Below are 15,000 nucleotides of genomic sequence, written 5' to 3' on the forward strand. Positions count from 1 at the left end.
TTTGGGCTTTGTAGAACCCTTCCAGGACCACCAGGAACCCTCTAGAACCCCCTGGGACACTTTTAGGTCCTTCTAGGACCCTTCTAGGGCCCACGGGAACCATCTAGAGCCCCCTGGGTCCCACTTCGGGCCTTCTAGGACACTTCTAGGTCCTCCAGGGACCCTCTAGAGTCCTCTGGGACCGCTTAGAGCCTTCCAGGACCCTTCTAGGACTCCCAGGAACCCTCTAGAACCCCCTGGGACCAATTTGGGGCCGTCTAGGACCCTTCTAGGACCACAGGGAACCCTCTAGAGCCCCCTGGGACCCTTCTAGGGCTTTCTAGGACACTTCTAGAGTCACCAGGAACCCTCTAGATCTCCCTTGGACCCTTTTAGGACCTTCTAGGACCCTTCTAGGACCACGAGAAGCCTTCTAGAGCCCCCTGGGACACACTTAGGGTCTACTAGGACACTTCTAGGACCACCAGGAACCATCTAGAGACCCCTGGGACCCCCTTAGGGCCTACCAGGACCCTTCTAGGACCACGAGGAACCACTAGAGCCCACTGGGACCCACTCAGGGCTTCCTAGGAACATTCTGAGACCAAGAGGAACCCTCTAGAGCCCCCTGGAACCCACTTAGGGCCTTCTAGGACACTTCTAGAGTACCCTGGGACCCCCTTAGAGCCTTCTAGGACCCTTCTAGGAGCCCCAGGAACCCTCTAGAGCACCCTGGGAACCACTTAGGGCCTTCTAGGACCATTCTAGGAGCCACAGGAAGCCTCTAGAGCCCCCTGGGACCCCTTTAGGGCCTCCTAGGACCCTTCTAGGACCACGAGAAACCCTCTAGAGCCAACTGGGAACCACTTAGGGCCTTCTAGGACACTTCTAGGGCCCCCAGGGACCCTCTAGAGCCCCCTGGAACCCCTTAGACCGTTCTAGGGCCCTTCTAGGAACCCCAGGAACCCTCTAGAGTCCACTGGGACCACTTTAGGGCCTTCTAGGTCCCTTCTAAGACCACGAGAAACCATCTAGAGCCCTCTGGGAACCACTTAGGGCCTTCTAGAATCCTTCTAGGACCACCAGGAACCCTCTAGAGCCCCCTGGGACCCCCTTAGGGCCTTCTAGGACCCTTCTAGGACCACAAGGAACCCTGTAGAGACCCTGGGACCCCCTTAGGGCCTTCTAGGACCCTTCTAGGACCATGAGAAACAATCTAGAGCCCCCTGGGACCACTTTAGGGCCTTCTAGGACCCTTCTAGGACCACGAGAAACCATCTAGAGCCCCCGGGGTCCCACTTAGGGCCTTCTAGGACCATTGTAAGACCCCTGGGAACCTTCTAGAGACCCCTGGGACCCCTTTAGTGCCTTCTAGGACCCTTCTAGGACCACCAGGAACCCTCTAGAGCCCCCTGGGACCAATTTAGGGCCTTCGAGGACCCTTCTAGGACCACGAGAAACAACCTAGAGCCACCTGGTACCCCCTTAGGGCCTTCTAGGACCATTTTAAGACCCCGGGGATCCCTCTAGAGCCCCCTGGATCCCCCTATAGGGCCTTCTAGGACACTTCTAGGACCACCAGGAATCCTCTAGAGCACACTGGGACCCCTTTGGGCTTTGTAGAACCCTTCCAGGACCACCAGGAACCCTCTAGAACCCCCTGGGACACTTTTAGGTCCTTCTAGGACCCTTCTAGGGCCCACGGGAACCATCTAGAGCCCCCTGGGTCCCACTTCGGGCCTTCTAGGACACTTCTAGGTCCTCCAGGGACCCTCTAGAGTCCTCTGGGACCGCTTAGAGCCTTCCAGGACCCTTCTAGGACTCCCAGGAACCCTCTAGAACTCCCTGGGACCAATTTGGGGCCTTCTAGGACCCTTCTAGGACCACAGGGAACCCTCTAGAGGCCCCTGGGACCCTTCTAGGGCTTTCTAGGACACTTCTAGAGTCACCAGGAACCCTCTAGATCTCCCTTGGACCCTTTTAGAACCTTCTAGGACCCTTCTAGGACCACGAGAATCCTTCTAGAGCCCCCTGGGACACACTTAGGGCCTTCTAGGACCCTTCTATCACCCCCATAGACACTCTATAGTCCCCTGGGACCCACTTAGGACCTTCTAGGACGACGAGGAACCCTCTAGAGCCCTCTGGGAACCATTTAGGGCCTTCTCGGACTCTTCTAAGACCACGAGGAACCCTCTAGAGCCCGCTGAGACCCACTTAGGGTCTACTAGGACACTTCTAGGACCACCAGGAACCATCTAGAGACCCCTGGGACCCCCTTAGGGCCTACATGGACCCTTCTAGGACCACGAGGAACCACTAGAGCCCCCTGGAACCCACTTAGGGCCTTCTAGGACACTTCTAGAGTCACCTGAAACCTCTAGAACACACTGGGACCCGCTTAGAGCCTTCTAGGACCCTTCTAGGAGCCCCAGGAACCCTCTAGAGCACCCTGGGAACCACTTAGGGCCTTCTAGGACCCTTCTAGGAGCCACAGGAACCCTCTAGAGCCCCCTGGGAACTACTTAGGTCCTTCTAGGACCCTTCTAGGACCACGAGGAACCATCTAGAGCTCCCTGGGACCCCTTTAGGGCCTCCTAGGACCCTTCTAGGACCACGAGAAACCCTCTAGAGCCAACTGGGAACCACTTAGGGCCTTCTAGGACACTTCTAGGGCCCCCAGAGACCCTCTAGAGCCCCCTGGAACCCCTTAGACTGTTCTAGGGCCCTTCTAGGAACCCCAGGAACCCTCTAGAGTCCACTGGGACCACTTTAGGGCCTTCTAGGTCCCTTCTAAGACCACGAGAAACCATCTAGAGCCCTCTGGGAACCACTTAGGGCCTTCTAGAATCCTTCTAGGACCACCAGGAACCCTCTAGAGCCCCCTGGGACCTCCTTAGGGCCTTCTAGGACCCTTCTAGGACCACAAGGAACCCTGTAGAGACCCCTGGGACCCACTTAGGGTCTTCTACGACCCTTCTAGGACCATGAGAAACAATCTAGAGCCCCCTGGGACCACTTTAGGGCCTTCTAGGACCCTTCTAGGACCACGAGAAACAATCTAGAGCCCCCTGGGTCCCACTTAGGGCCTTCTAGAACCATTGTAAGACCCCTGGGAACCTTCTAGAGACCCCTGGGACCCCTTTAGTGCCTTCTAGGACCATTCTAGGACCACGAGGTACCCTCTAGAGCCCCCTGGGACCAATTTAGGGCCTTCGAGGACACTTGTAGGACCACGAGAAACAACCTAGAGCCACCTGGTACCCCCTTAGGGCCTTCTAGGACCATTTTAAGACCCCGGGGATCCCTCTAGATCCCCCTGGATCCCCCTATAGGGCCTTCTAGGACACTTCTAGGACCACCAGGAACCCTCTAGAGCACACTGGGACCGCTTTGGGCTTTGTAGATCCCTTCCAGGACCACCAGGAACCCTCTAGAACCCCCTGGGACACTTTTAGGTCCTTCTAGGACCCTTCTAGGGCCCACGGGAACCATCTAGAGCCCCCTGGGTCCCACTTCGGGCCTTCTAGGACACTTCTAGGGCCCCCAGGGACCCTCTAGAGTCCTCTGGGACCGCTTAGAGCCTTCCAGGACCCTTCTAGGACTCCCAGGAACCCTCTAGAACCCCCTGGGACCCCTTTAGGGCCCTCTAGGACCCTTCTAGGACCACAGGGAACCCTCTAGAGCCCCCTGGGACCCTTCTAGGGCTTTCTAAGACACTTCTAGAGTCACCAGGAACCCTCTAGATCTCCCTTGGACCCTTTTAGGACCTTCTAGGACCCTTCTAGGACCACGAGAATCCTTCTAGAGCCCCCTGGGACACACTTAGGGCCTTCTAGGACCCTTCTAGGAGCCCCAGGAACCATCTAGAGCACCCTGGGAAACACTTAGGGCCTTCTAGGATACTTCTAGGAGCCGCAGGATCCCTCTAGGACCCCCTTGGTCCCCTTTAGGGCATATTAAGACCCTTCCAGGACCCACGGGAACCCTCTAGAGCCCACTGGGACCCCTTTAGGGCCTTCTATGACCTTTCTAGGGGCCCAGGGACCTTTCTAGGGCCTCCTTGGATCCTCTAGAGCCCCCTGGGACCCCCTTAGGGCCTCCTAGGAACATACTAGGACCACTAGGAACCCTCTAGAGCCCCCTGGGACCCCCTTAGGGCCTCCTAGGAACATACTAGGACCACGAGGGACCCTCTAGAGCCCCCTGGGACCCACTTAGGGCCTTCTAGAACCCTTCTAGGACCATGAGAAACCATTCAAAGCCCCCTGGACCCACTTAGGGCCTTCTAGGACCATTGTAAGGTCCTGGGGAACCCTCTAGAGCCCCCTGGGACCCCTTAGATCCTTCTAGAACCCTTCCAGGAACCCCAGGAACTCTCTAGAGACCCTGGGACCCACTTAGTGCCTTCTAGGACCATTCTAGGACCACGAGGAACCATCTAGAGCCCCCTGGGACACCTTTAAGGCCTTCTAGGACCCTTCTAGGACCCCAAAGGACCTTCTAGAGCCCCCTGGGACCGACTTAGGACCTTCTAGAACCCTTCTAGAGCCACGAGAAACCCTCTAGAGCCCCCTGGGACCACTTAGAGCCTACTGAAACCCTTCTAGGAGCCCCAGGAACCCTCTAGAGCCCCCCGCGACCCCCTTAGCCCCTTCTAGGACCCTTCTACGACCTCGAGAAACCATCTAGAGCCCCTTGGGACCCACTTAGGGCCTTCTAGGACATTCTAGGACCATGAGATACCATCTAGAGCCCCCTGGGACCCCTTTAGGGCCTTCTAGGGCCCTTCTAGGACCACGAGAAACCCTCTAGAGCACACTGAGACCCCCTTAGGGCCTTCGAGGACCCTTCTAGGACCACGAGGAACCCTCTAGAGCCCCCTAGGACCCCCTTAGGGCCTTCTAGGACCCTTCTAGGACCCAAGTGAACCCTCTAGAGCCCTCTGGGACCATTCTAGGTCTTTCTAGGACCCTTCTAGTGTCACCATGTACCCTCTCGAGACCCCTGGGACCCTTCTAGGGCTTTATAGGAGACTTCTAGAGTCACCAGGAGCCCTCTAGAGCCACCTGAGACCCATTTAGTGCCTTCTAGAGCTCTTCTAGGACCACGAAGAATCCTCTGGAGTCCTCTGGGCCTCCTTAGGGCCTTCTAAGAGCCTTCTAGGGCCACGAGGAACGCCCTAGAGCCCCCTGGGACCCCTTTAGGCCCTTCTAGAACCCTTCTATGACCCACGGGAACCCTCTAGAGCCCCGTGGGACCCTTCTAGGGCTTTCTGGGACTCTTCTAGTGTCTCCAGGAACCCTCTAGAGCCCCCTGGGACCTTTCTAGGGCTTCCTAGGACCCTTCTAGAGTCACCAGGAACCCTCTAGAGCCTCCTGGGACCCGCTTAGGGCTTTCTAGGACCCTTCTAGGACCACGAGGAACCCTCTAGAGCCCCCTGAGACCCCCTTAGAACCTTATAGGAACCTTCTAGGACCACGAGGAACCCTCTAGAGCCCCCTGGGACCCCCTCACCACCTTCTAGGAACCTTCTAGAACCCACAGGTACCTGCTAGATCCCCCTGGGATCCCCTTAGGGCTTTCAAGGACCCTTCTAGAGTCACCAGGAAGCCTCTTGAGCCCCCGGGACCTCCTCAGGTCTTTGTAGGACTCTTCTAAGACTTCTGGAAACCCTCTGGAGCACCCTGGGACGCTGTTAGGGCCTTCTAAGACCCTTCTATGACTTTCTAGAACCCCCGAGGACCCTTCTAAAGGCTCCCAGACCCTTCTAGAGCCCCTCAGGACCCTTCTGAATGGCCCCAGACCCTTCTAGAGCCCCTCAGAACCCTTCTAGAGCCAGTAAGGACCCTTATGAAGGTTCCAAGACCCTTCTAGAGCTCTCCAGCACCAATCTGAAAGCCCTAGACCGTTTGAGAGCCACGTTGGACCCATCTAGAGCCCCTCAGGACCCTTCTGAAGGCCTCCAGACCCTTCTAGAGCCCACCCAGGGCGCTTCTGAAGGCCCCCAGACCCTTCTAGAGCCCCCCAGGGACCTTCTGAAGGCCCCCAGACCCTTCTAGAGCCACTCAAGACCTTTCTGAAGGCCTCCAGACCCTTCTAGATCCCCCCAGGGTCATTCTGAAGGCCCCCAGACCCTTCTAGAGCCCATCCAGAACCCTCTGAAGGCCTCCAGACCCTTCTATAGGGATCCCAAAGAGCTCTAGAGGGTTCCTCAAGGTCCTAGAAGGGTCCTAGAAGGACCTAAGGCGGTTCCAGGGGGCTCTAGAGGGATCCTGGTGGTCCTAGAAGGGTCCTAGAAGGTCCTAAGGGGGTCCCAGAGGGCTCTAGAGGGTTCCCCGGGGTCTTACAATGGTCCTAGAATGCCCTAAAGGGTCCCAGGGGGTCTACATGGTTCCTAGTGGTCCGAGAAGGGACCTAGAAAGCCCTAAGGGGGTCCCAGGGGGCTCTAGATTGTTTCTCGTGGTCCTAGAAGGGTCCTAGAAAGCCCTAGAAGGGTCCCAGGGGGCTCTAGAGGGTTCCTGGTGGTCCTAGAAGGGTCCTAGAATGCACTAAGGGGGTCCCAGTGGGTCTAGAGGGTCCCTGGGGGCCTTGGAAGGGTCTTAGAAGGCCCTAAGATGGTCCCAGGGGGCTCTAGATGGATTCTTGTGGTCCTAGAAGGGTCTTAGAAGGCCCTAAATGCTTCCCAGGGGGCTCTAGAGGGATGCTGGTGGTGCTAGAAGTGTTCTAGTAAGACCTACATAGGTCCCATGGGGCTCTAGAGGGATTCAGGGACTCCTAGAAGGGTTCTAGAAGGCTCTAAGGAGTCCCAGGGGGCTCTAGATGGATTCTCGTGGTCCTAGAAGTGTCCTAGAAGGTCCTAAGTGGGCCCCAGATGGCTCTAGAGGGTTCCTGGTGATCCTAGAAGGGTCCAAGAAGGCCCTAAGGGAGTCCCTGGGGGCTCTAGAGGGTTTCTCGTGGCCCTAGAAGGGTCCTAGAAGGCCCTAAGGAGTCCCAGGGGACTCTAGAGTGTTCCCTGGGGTCTTACAATGGTCCTAGCAGGCTCTAAGGGGGTCCCAGAGGACTCTAGGGGGTTCCCCGGGGTCATAAAATTGTCCTAGATGGTCCTAAGTGGTCCCACGGGGTTCTAGATGGTTCCTCGTGGTCGTAGAAGACACCTAGAAGGCCCTAAGAGGGTCCCAGGGGGCTCTAGAACCTTTCTTGTGGTCCTAGAAGGGTCCTAGAAGGCCCTAAGGAGTCCCAGGGGGCTCTAGAGGGTTCCTGGGAGCACTAGAAGGGTCCTAGAAGGCTTTAAGGGGGTCCCAGAGGGCTTTAGAAGGTTCCTGGTGGTCCTAGAAGGGTCCTAGAAGGGCCTAAGTGGGTCCCAGAGGGTTCTAGAAGGTTCCTGGGGCTCCTAGAAGTGTCCTAGAATGCTCTAAGGGGTCCCACGGGGCTCTAGAGAGTCCCTGGGGGCCCTAGAAGTGTCCTAGAAGGCCCTAAATGGGTCACAGGGGGTCTAGAGGGTCCCTGAGGGCACTAAAAGGGTCCTAGGAGGCACAAAAGGTGTCCCAGAGGGCTCTAGAGGGTTCCTTGTGGTCCTAGAAGGGTCCTTGAAGGCCCTAAGGGGGTCCCAGGGGGCTCTAGAGGATTCCTCGTGGTCCTAGAAAGGTCCTAGAAGGCCCTATGGGGGTCCCAGGGGGTGTTAGAGGGTTCCTGTGTCTCCTAGAATGGTCCTAGAATGCTCTAAGGTGTCCCAGGGTGCTCTAGATTGTTCCCCGGAGTCTTAAAATTGTCCTAGAATGCCCTAAGTGAGTCCCAGGGGGCTCTAGAGGGTTTCTCGTGGTCCTAGAAGGGTTTTAGAATGCCCTAAGGGGGTCCCAGGGAGATCCAGAGGATTCCTCGTGGTCGTAGAAGGGTCCTAGAAGGCCCTAAGTGGGGCCCAGTGGGCTCTAGAGGGTCCCTGGGGGTCCAAGAAGGGTTCTAGAAGGCTCTAAGTGGGTCCTAGGGGCTCTAGAGTGTTCCTGGTGCTCCTAGAAGGGTCCTAGAAGGCCTTAAGGGGGTCCCAGGGGGCTCGAGAGGGTTCTACGAGTCCTAGAAGACACCTAGAACGCCCTAAGTCAGTCCCAGGGGGCTCTAAAGGTTTCTGGGGCTCCTAGAAAGGTCCTAGAAGGCTCTAAGGGGGTCCCAGGGGTCTCTAGAAGGTTCCTTGTGGTCCTAGAAGGGTCTTAGAAGGCCCTAAAGGGTTCCCAGGGGATTCTAGAGGGTTCCCTGGGGTCTTACAATGGTCCTAGTAGGCCCTAAGGGGGTCCCAGGGGGCTCTAGATGGTTCCTGGGGTCTTAAAATGGTCCTAGAAAGGCCCTAAATGGTTCCCAGGGGACTCTAGAGGGTTCCCTGGGGTCTTAAAATGGTCCTAGAAAGGCCTAAGTTGTTCCCAGGGGGCTCTAGAGGGTTCCTTGGGGTCTTAAAGTGGTCCTAGAAAGGCCTAAGTTGTTCCCAGGGGGCTCTAGATGGTTCCTGGGGTCTTAAAATGGTCCTAGAAAGGCCTAAGTTGTTCACAGGGGGCTCTAGAAGGTTTCTTGTAATACTAGAAGGTTTCTAGAAGGCCCTAAAGGGGTCCCAGGGGGCTCGAGAATGTTACTGGGGCTCCTAGAAGAGTCCTAGAAAGCCCTAAGTGGGTCCCAGGGGGTCGAGAGGGTTCCTCATGGTCTAGGAGGTCCCAGAAGGTCCTAAGGGGGTCCCAGTGGGCTACAGAAAGTTCTTCGTGGCCCTAGAAGGGCACTAGAAGGTCCTAAGAGGGCCCCAGATGGCTCTAGACGGTTCTGGTGGTCCTAGAATTGTCCGAGAAGGCCCTAAAAAGGTCCCAGGGGGATCTAAAGGGTTCGTCGAGGTCCTAGAAGGGCCCTAGAAGGCCCTAATAGGGTCCCAGGGGACTCTAGAGGGTTTCTGGTGGTCCGAGAAGGGTCGTAGAAGGCACAAAAGGGGTCCCAGGGGGCTCTAAAGGCTTCCTCGTGGTCCTAGAAGGGCCCTAGAAGGCCCTAAGGAGTCCCAGGGGGCTCTAGAGGGTTCCTGGGAGCACTAGAAGGGTCCTAGAAGGCTTTAAGAGGGTCCCAGAGGGCTTTAGAAGGTTCCTGGTGGTCCTAGAAGGGTCCCAGAGGGTTCTAGAAGGTTCCTGGGGCTCCTAGAACAGTCCTAGAATGCTCTAAGGGGTCCCACGGGGCTCTAGAGAGTCCCTGGGGGCCCTAGAAGGGTTCTAGAAGGCTCAAAGGGTAACCAGGGGGCTCTAGAAGGTCCCTGGGGGCCCTAGAAGGGTACTAGAAGGCACTAAAGAGGACCCAGGGTGCTCTGGAGGGTTCCCCAGGGTCTTACCATAGCCCTAGAAAGCCCTAAGGGGGTCCCAGGGGGCTCTAGAGGGTTCCTTGTGGTCCTAGAGGGGTCCTAGAGGGCCCTAAGGGGGTCCCAGCGGGCTCTGGAGGGTTCCCGGTGTCCTAGAATTGTCCTAGAAGGCCCTGGGTGTGTCCCAGGGGGCTCTAGAGGGTCCCTGGGGGCACTAGAATTGTCCTAGAGGGCCCTAAGGGGGTCCCAGGGGGCTCTGGAGGGTTCCTTCTGGTCCTAGAAGGGTCCTACAAGGCTCTGGGTGGTACCACGAGGCTCTAGAGGGTTCCCCAGGGTCTTAAAATGAACCTAGAATGCCCTGAGTGGGTCCCAGGGGGCTCTAGATGGTTTCTCGTGGTCCTAGAAGAGTCCTAGAAGGCCTTAAGCAAGTCCCAGGGGGCTCTAGAGAGTTCCTCGTGGTCCTAGAGGGGTCCTAGAAGGCCCTAAGTGGGTCCCAGAGGGCTCTAGAGGGTTCCTGGTGACCCTAGAACGGTCCTAGAGGGACCTAAGGAGGTCCCAGGGGGCTCTAGAGGGTTTCTTGTGGTCCTAGAAGGGTCCTAGAAGGTCCTAAAAGGGTCCAAGGGAGATCTAGAGGGTTCCTGGTGACTCTAGAAGTGTCCTAGAAAGCCCTAGAAGGGTCCCAGGGGTCTCTAGAGGGTTCCCTGTGGTCCTAGAAAGGTCCTAGAAGGCCCCAAAGTGGTCCCAGGGGGTTCTAGAGGGTTCCTGGGAGTCCTAGAAGGGTCCTGGAAGGCTCTAAGCGGTCCCAGAGGACTCTAGAGGGTCCCTGGGGGCCCTAGAAGTGTTCTAGAAGGCCCTAAAGGAGTCCCAGGGGTGACTAGATGGTTCCTCGTGGTCCTAGAAGGGTTCTAGAACACACTAAGAGGGTCCCAGAGGGTTCTAGAGGGTTCCACGTGGTCCTAGAATTGTCCTAGAAGGCACTAAGTGGGTCCCAGGGTCTCTAGAGAGTTCCTGGGGTTCCTGGAAGGGTTCTAGAAGGATCTAAGGGGTCCCAGGGGGCTCTAGAGGGTTCCCTGGGATCTTACAATGGATCTAGAAGGCTCTAAGTGGGTCCACAGGGCTTTGAATGGTTTCTCATGGTCCTAGAAGGGTCCTAGAAGGCCCTAAGTGGGTCCCAGGGGGCTCTAGACGGTCCCTCGTGGTCCTAGTATGTTCCTAGGATGCCCTAAGGGGGTCCCAGGGGGCTCTAGAGGGTTCCTCGTGGTCCTAGTATGTTCCTAGGAGGCCCTAAGGGGGTCCCAGGGGGCTCTAGAAGGTTCCTCATGGTCCTAGTATGTTCCTAGGAGGCCCTAAGGGGGTCCCAGGGGGCTCTAGAGGATACAAGGCGGCCCCAGAGAGGTCACTGGGGCCCATAGAAAGGTCATAGAAGGCCCTAAAAGGGTCCCAGTGGGCTCTAGAGGGTTCCCGTGGATCCTGGAATGGTCCTAAAATGCCCTAAAGGGGTCCCAGGGGGCTCTAGAGGGTTCCTGGTCGTCCTAGAAGGGCCATAGAAGGTCCTAAGGGGTCCCACGGGGCTCTAGAGGGTCCCTGGGGGCCCTAGAAGGTCGTAGAAGGCACTAAAGGGGACCCAGACGGGTCTAGATTGTTCCCCGGTGCCTTACAATTGTCCTAGAAGGCCCTAAGGGGGTACTAGGGGGCTCTAGGTTGTTTCTCGTGGTCCTAGAAGGGTCCTAGAATGCCCTAATGTGGTCCCAGGGGGCTCTAGATTGTTTCTCATGGTCCTAGAAGGGTCCTAGAAGGCCCTAAGGGGCTTCCAGGGAGCTCCAGATTGTTCCCCGGGGTCTTACCATGGTCCTAGAAGGCTCTAAGGGGGTCCCAGGGGGCTCTAAATGGTTTCTCATGGCCCTAGAAGGGTCCTAGAAGGACCTAAATTGGTCCCCAGGGGCTCTAGATTGTTTCTCATGGTCCTAGAAGGGTCCTAGAAGGCCCTAAGGGGGTTTCAGGGGGTTCTAGAGGGTTCCTGCTGGTCCTAGAAGGGTCCTAGAAGGCCCTAAGTGGTTACCAGAAAGCTCTATAGGGTCCCTGGGGGACCTAGAAATGTCCTAGTAGGCCTTAAAGGGGTCCCAGGAAGCTCTAGAAGGTTCCTCATGGTCCTAGAAGGGTCCTAGAAGGCCCTAAGGGGTTCCCAGAGGGCTCTAGATGGTTTCTCATGGTCCTAGAAGGGGCCTAGATGGTCCTAAGGGGGTCCCAGGGGGCTCTAGAGGGTTCCTGGGGTGCCTAGAAGGGCCCTAGAATGGTCTAAGTGGTTCCAAGGGGCTCTAGAATTTCCCTGGGGGCCCTAGAAGTGTCCTAGAAGGCCCTAAAGGGGTTCCAGGGGACTCTAGAGGGTTTTCCGGGGTTTTACGATGGTCCTAGAAGGCCCTAAGTGGGTCCCAGGGGGCTCTAGAGGGTTCCTATGGTTCCTAGAAGGGTCCTAGAAGGCTCTAAAAGGTCCCAGATGGCTCTAGAGGGTCTCTGGGGGCACTAGAATGGTCCCAGAAGGCCCTAAACGTGTCCGAGGTGGATATAGAGGCTTTTTCGGGGTCTTACAATGGTCCTACAAGGCCCTAAAGGGGTCTTAGTGGGCTCTAGATGGTTTCTCGTGGTCCTAGAAGGGTCCTCGAAGGGCCTAAGTTGGTCCCAGGGGACTCTAGAGGGTTTCTTGTGGTCCTAGAAGGGTCCTAGAAGCCTCTAAGTGGGTCCCAGGGGGCTCTAGATCGTTTCTCGTGGTCCTAGAAGGCCCTAAAGGAGTCCCAGGGGTGACTAGATGGTTCCTCGTGGTCCTAGAAGGGTTCTAGAACGCACTAAGAGGGTCCCAGAGGGTTCTAGAGGGTTTCTCGTGGTCCTAGAAGGGTCCTAGAAGGCCTTAAAGGTGTCCCAGGGGGCTCTAGAGGGTTCCTCGTGGTCCTAGAATGGTCCTAGAAGGCACTAAGTGGGTACCAGGGTCTCTAGAGAGTTCCTGGGGTTCCTGGAAGGGTTCTAGAAGGATCTAAGGGGTCCCAGGGGGCTCTAGAGGGTTCCCTGTGATCTTACAATGGTCCTAGAAGGCCCTAAGTGGGTCCAGGGGGCTTTGAATGGTTTCTCATGGTCCTAGAAGGGTCCTAGAAGGCCCTAAGTGGGTCCCAGGGGGCTCTAGAGGGTCCCTCATGGTCCTAGTATGTTCCTAGGAGGTTCTAAGGGGGTCCCAGGGGGCTCTAGAGGGTTCCTCGTGGTCCTAGTATGTTCCTAGGAGGCCCTAAGGGGGTCCCAGGGGGCTCTAGAGGTTCCAAGGGGGCCCTAGAAGTGCCCTAGTAGACCCTAAGTGGGTCCCAGAGGGCTCTAGAGGGTTCCTCGTGGTCTTAGAAGAGTCCGAGAAGGCCCTAAGTGGTTACCAGAGGGCTCTAGAGGGTTCCTCGTGGTCCTAGAAGGTCCTAAGTGGGTCCCAGGAGACTCTAGAGTGTCTATGGGGGTGATAGAAGTGTCCTAGAAGGCCCTAAGTGTGTCCCAGGGGGCTCTAGAAGGCTTCTCGTGGTCCTAGAAGGGTCCTAGAAGGTCCTAAAAGGGTCCAAGGGAGATCTAGAGGGTTCCTGGTGACTCTAGAAGTGTCCTAGAAAGCCCTAGAAGGGTCCCAGGGGGCTCTAGAGGGTTCCCTGTGGTCCTAGAAGGGCCCTAGAAGGCCCCAAAGTGGTCCCAGGGGGTTCTAGAGGGTTCCTGGGAGTCCTAGAAGGGTTCTGGAAGGCTCTAAGCGGTCCCAGAGGACTCTAGAGGGACCCTGGAGGACCTAGAAGTGTCCTAGAAGGCCCAAAGTGGGACCCAGGGGGCTCTAGATGGTTCCCGTGGGCCCTAGAAGGGTCCTAGAAGGACCTAAAAGTGTCCCAGGGGGTTCTAGAGGGTTCCTGGTGGTCCTGGAAGGGTTCTACAAAGCCCAAAGGGGTCCCAGTGTGCTCTAGAGGATTCCTGGTGGTCCTAGAAGTGTCCTAGAAGGCCCTATAGGGGGATCCAGGGGGCTCTAGAGGGATCCCCGGGGTCTTAAAATGGTCCTAGAAGGCCCTAAGGGGGTACCAGGTGGCTCTAGGTTGTTTCTCGTGGTCCTACAAGTGTCCTCGAAGGCCCTAAATTGGTCCCAGGGGGCTCTAGAGGGTTCCTGGTGGTCCTAGAATGGTCCCAGAAGGCACTAAAGGGGTCCCAGGGGTCTCTAGAAGGTTCCCAGAGGTCTTACAATGGTCCTAGAAGGCCCTAAGTGGGACCCAGGGGGCTCTAGATGGTTTCTCGTGGTCCTAGAAGGGTCCTAGAAGGCCCTAAGGGGGTCCCAGGGGGCTCTAGAGGGTTCCTGGTGGTCCTAGAAGGATTCTAGAAGGCCCTAAGTGGTTCCCAGAGGGCTCTAGATGGTTTCTCGTGGTCTTAGAAGGGACCTAGAAGGCCCTAAAGTGGTCCCAGTGGACTCTAGAGGGTTCCTGGGGTTCCTAGAAGGGCCCTAGAACGGTCTAAGGGGTTCCAGGGGGCTCTAGAGGGTCCCTGGGGGCCCTAGAAGTGTCCTAGAAGGCCCGAAGTGGTTCCCAGAGGGCTCTAGAGGGTTTCTCGTGGTCCTAGAAGGGTCCTAGGAGGCCCTAAAGGGGTCCCAGGGAGCTCTAGACAGTTCCTCGTGGTCCTAGAAGGATCCTAGAAGGACCTAAGTGGTTCCCAGGGGGCTCTAGAGGGTTCCTGTGGCTCCTAGAAGGGTCCTAGAAGGCCCTAAGTGGTTCCCAGGGTGCTCTAGAGGGTTCCTGGGGCTCCCAGAAGGGTCCTAGAAGGCTCTAATGGGGTCGCAGGGTGCTCTAGAGGGTTCCTGGTGACTCTAGAAGTGTCCTAGAAGGCCCTAAGTGGGTTCCAGGGGGCTCTAGAGGGTTCCTCTTGGTCTCAGAATGTTCCTAGGAAGCCCTGAGTGGGTCCCAGTGGGCTCTAGTGGTTCCTCGTTGTCCTAGAAGGGTCCTGGTAGGCCCTAAGGGGGTCCCAGGGGTCTCTAGATGGTTCCTGGTGGTCCTAGAAGTGTCCTAGTAGACCCTAAGTGGGTCCCAGAGGGCTCTAGAGGGTTCCTCGAGGTCTTAGAAGAGACCGAGAAGGCCCTAAGTGGTTCCCAGAGGGTTCTAGAGGGTTCCTCGCGGTCCTAGAATGTCCTAAGTGGGTCCCAGGGGGCTCTAGAGTGTCTATGGGGGTGATAGAAGGGTCCTAGAAGGACCTAAGTGTGTCCCAGGGGGCTCTAGATGGTTTCTCGTGGTCATAGAAGCCTCCTAGAAGGCCCAAAGTGGGTCCCAGGGGGCTCAAGAGGGTTCCTGGGGTTCCTAGAAGGGCCCTAGAATGGTCTAAGTTGTTCCAGGGGGGTCTAGAGTGTCCCTGGGGGCACAAGAATGGCCCTAGAAGGCCCTAAAGGGGTCCCAGGGTGTTTTAGAAGGTTTCTCGTGGGCCTAGAAGGGTACTAGAAGGTCCTAAAGGGGTCCAAGGGAGATCTAGAGGGTTCCTGGTGACTCTAGAAGCGTCCTAGAAAGCCCTAGAAGGGTCCCAGGGGGCTCTAGAGGGTTCCCTGTGGTCCTAGAAGGGTCCTAGAAGGACATAAAGTGGTCCCAGGTGGTTCTAGAGGGTTCCTGGTGGTCCTAGAAGGGTTCTGGAAGGCTCTAGTCGGTCCCTGGTGACTCTAGAATGTCCCTGGAGGACCTAGA

The sequence above is a fragment of the Phaenicophaeus curvirostris genome, chromosome 29 (assembly GCF_032191515.1).
Source record: "Phaenicophaeus curvirostris isolate KB17595 chromosome 29, BPBGC_Pcur_1.0, whole genome shotgun sequence".
In the NCBI taxonomy this organism is placed as follows: domain Eukaryota; kingdom Metazoa; phylum Chordata; class Aves; order Cuculiformes; family Cuculidae; genus Phaenicophaeus; species Phaenicophaeus curvirostris.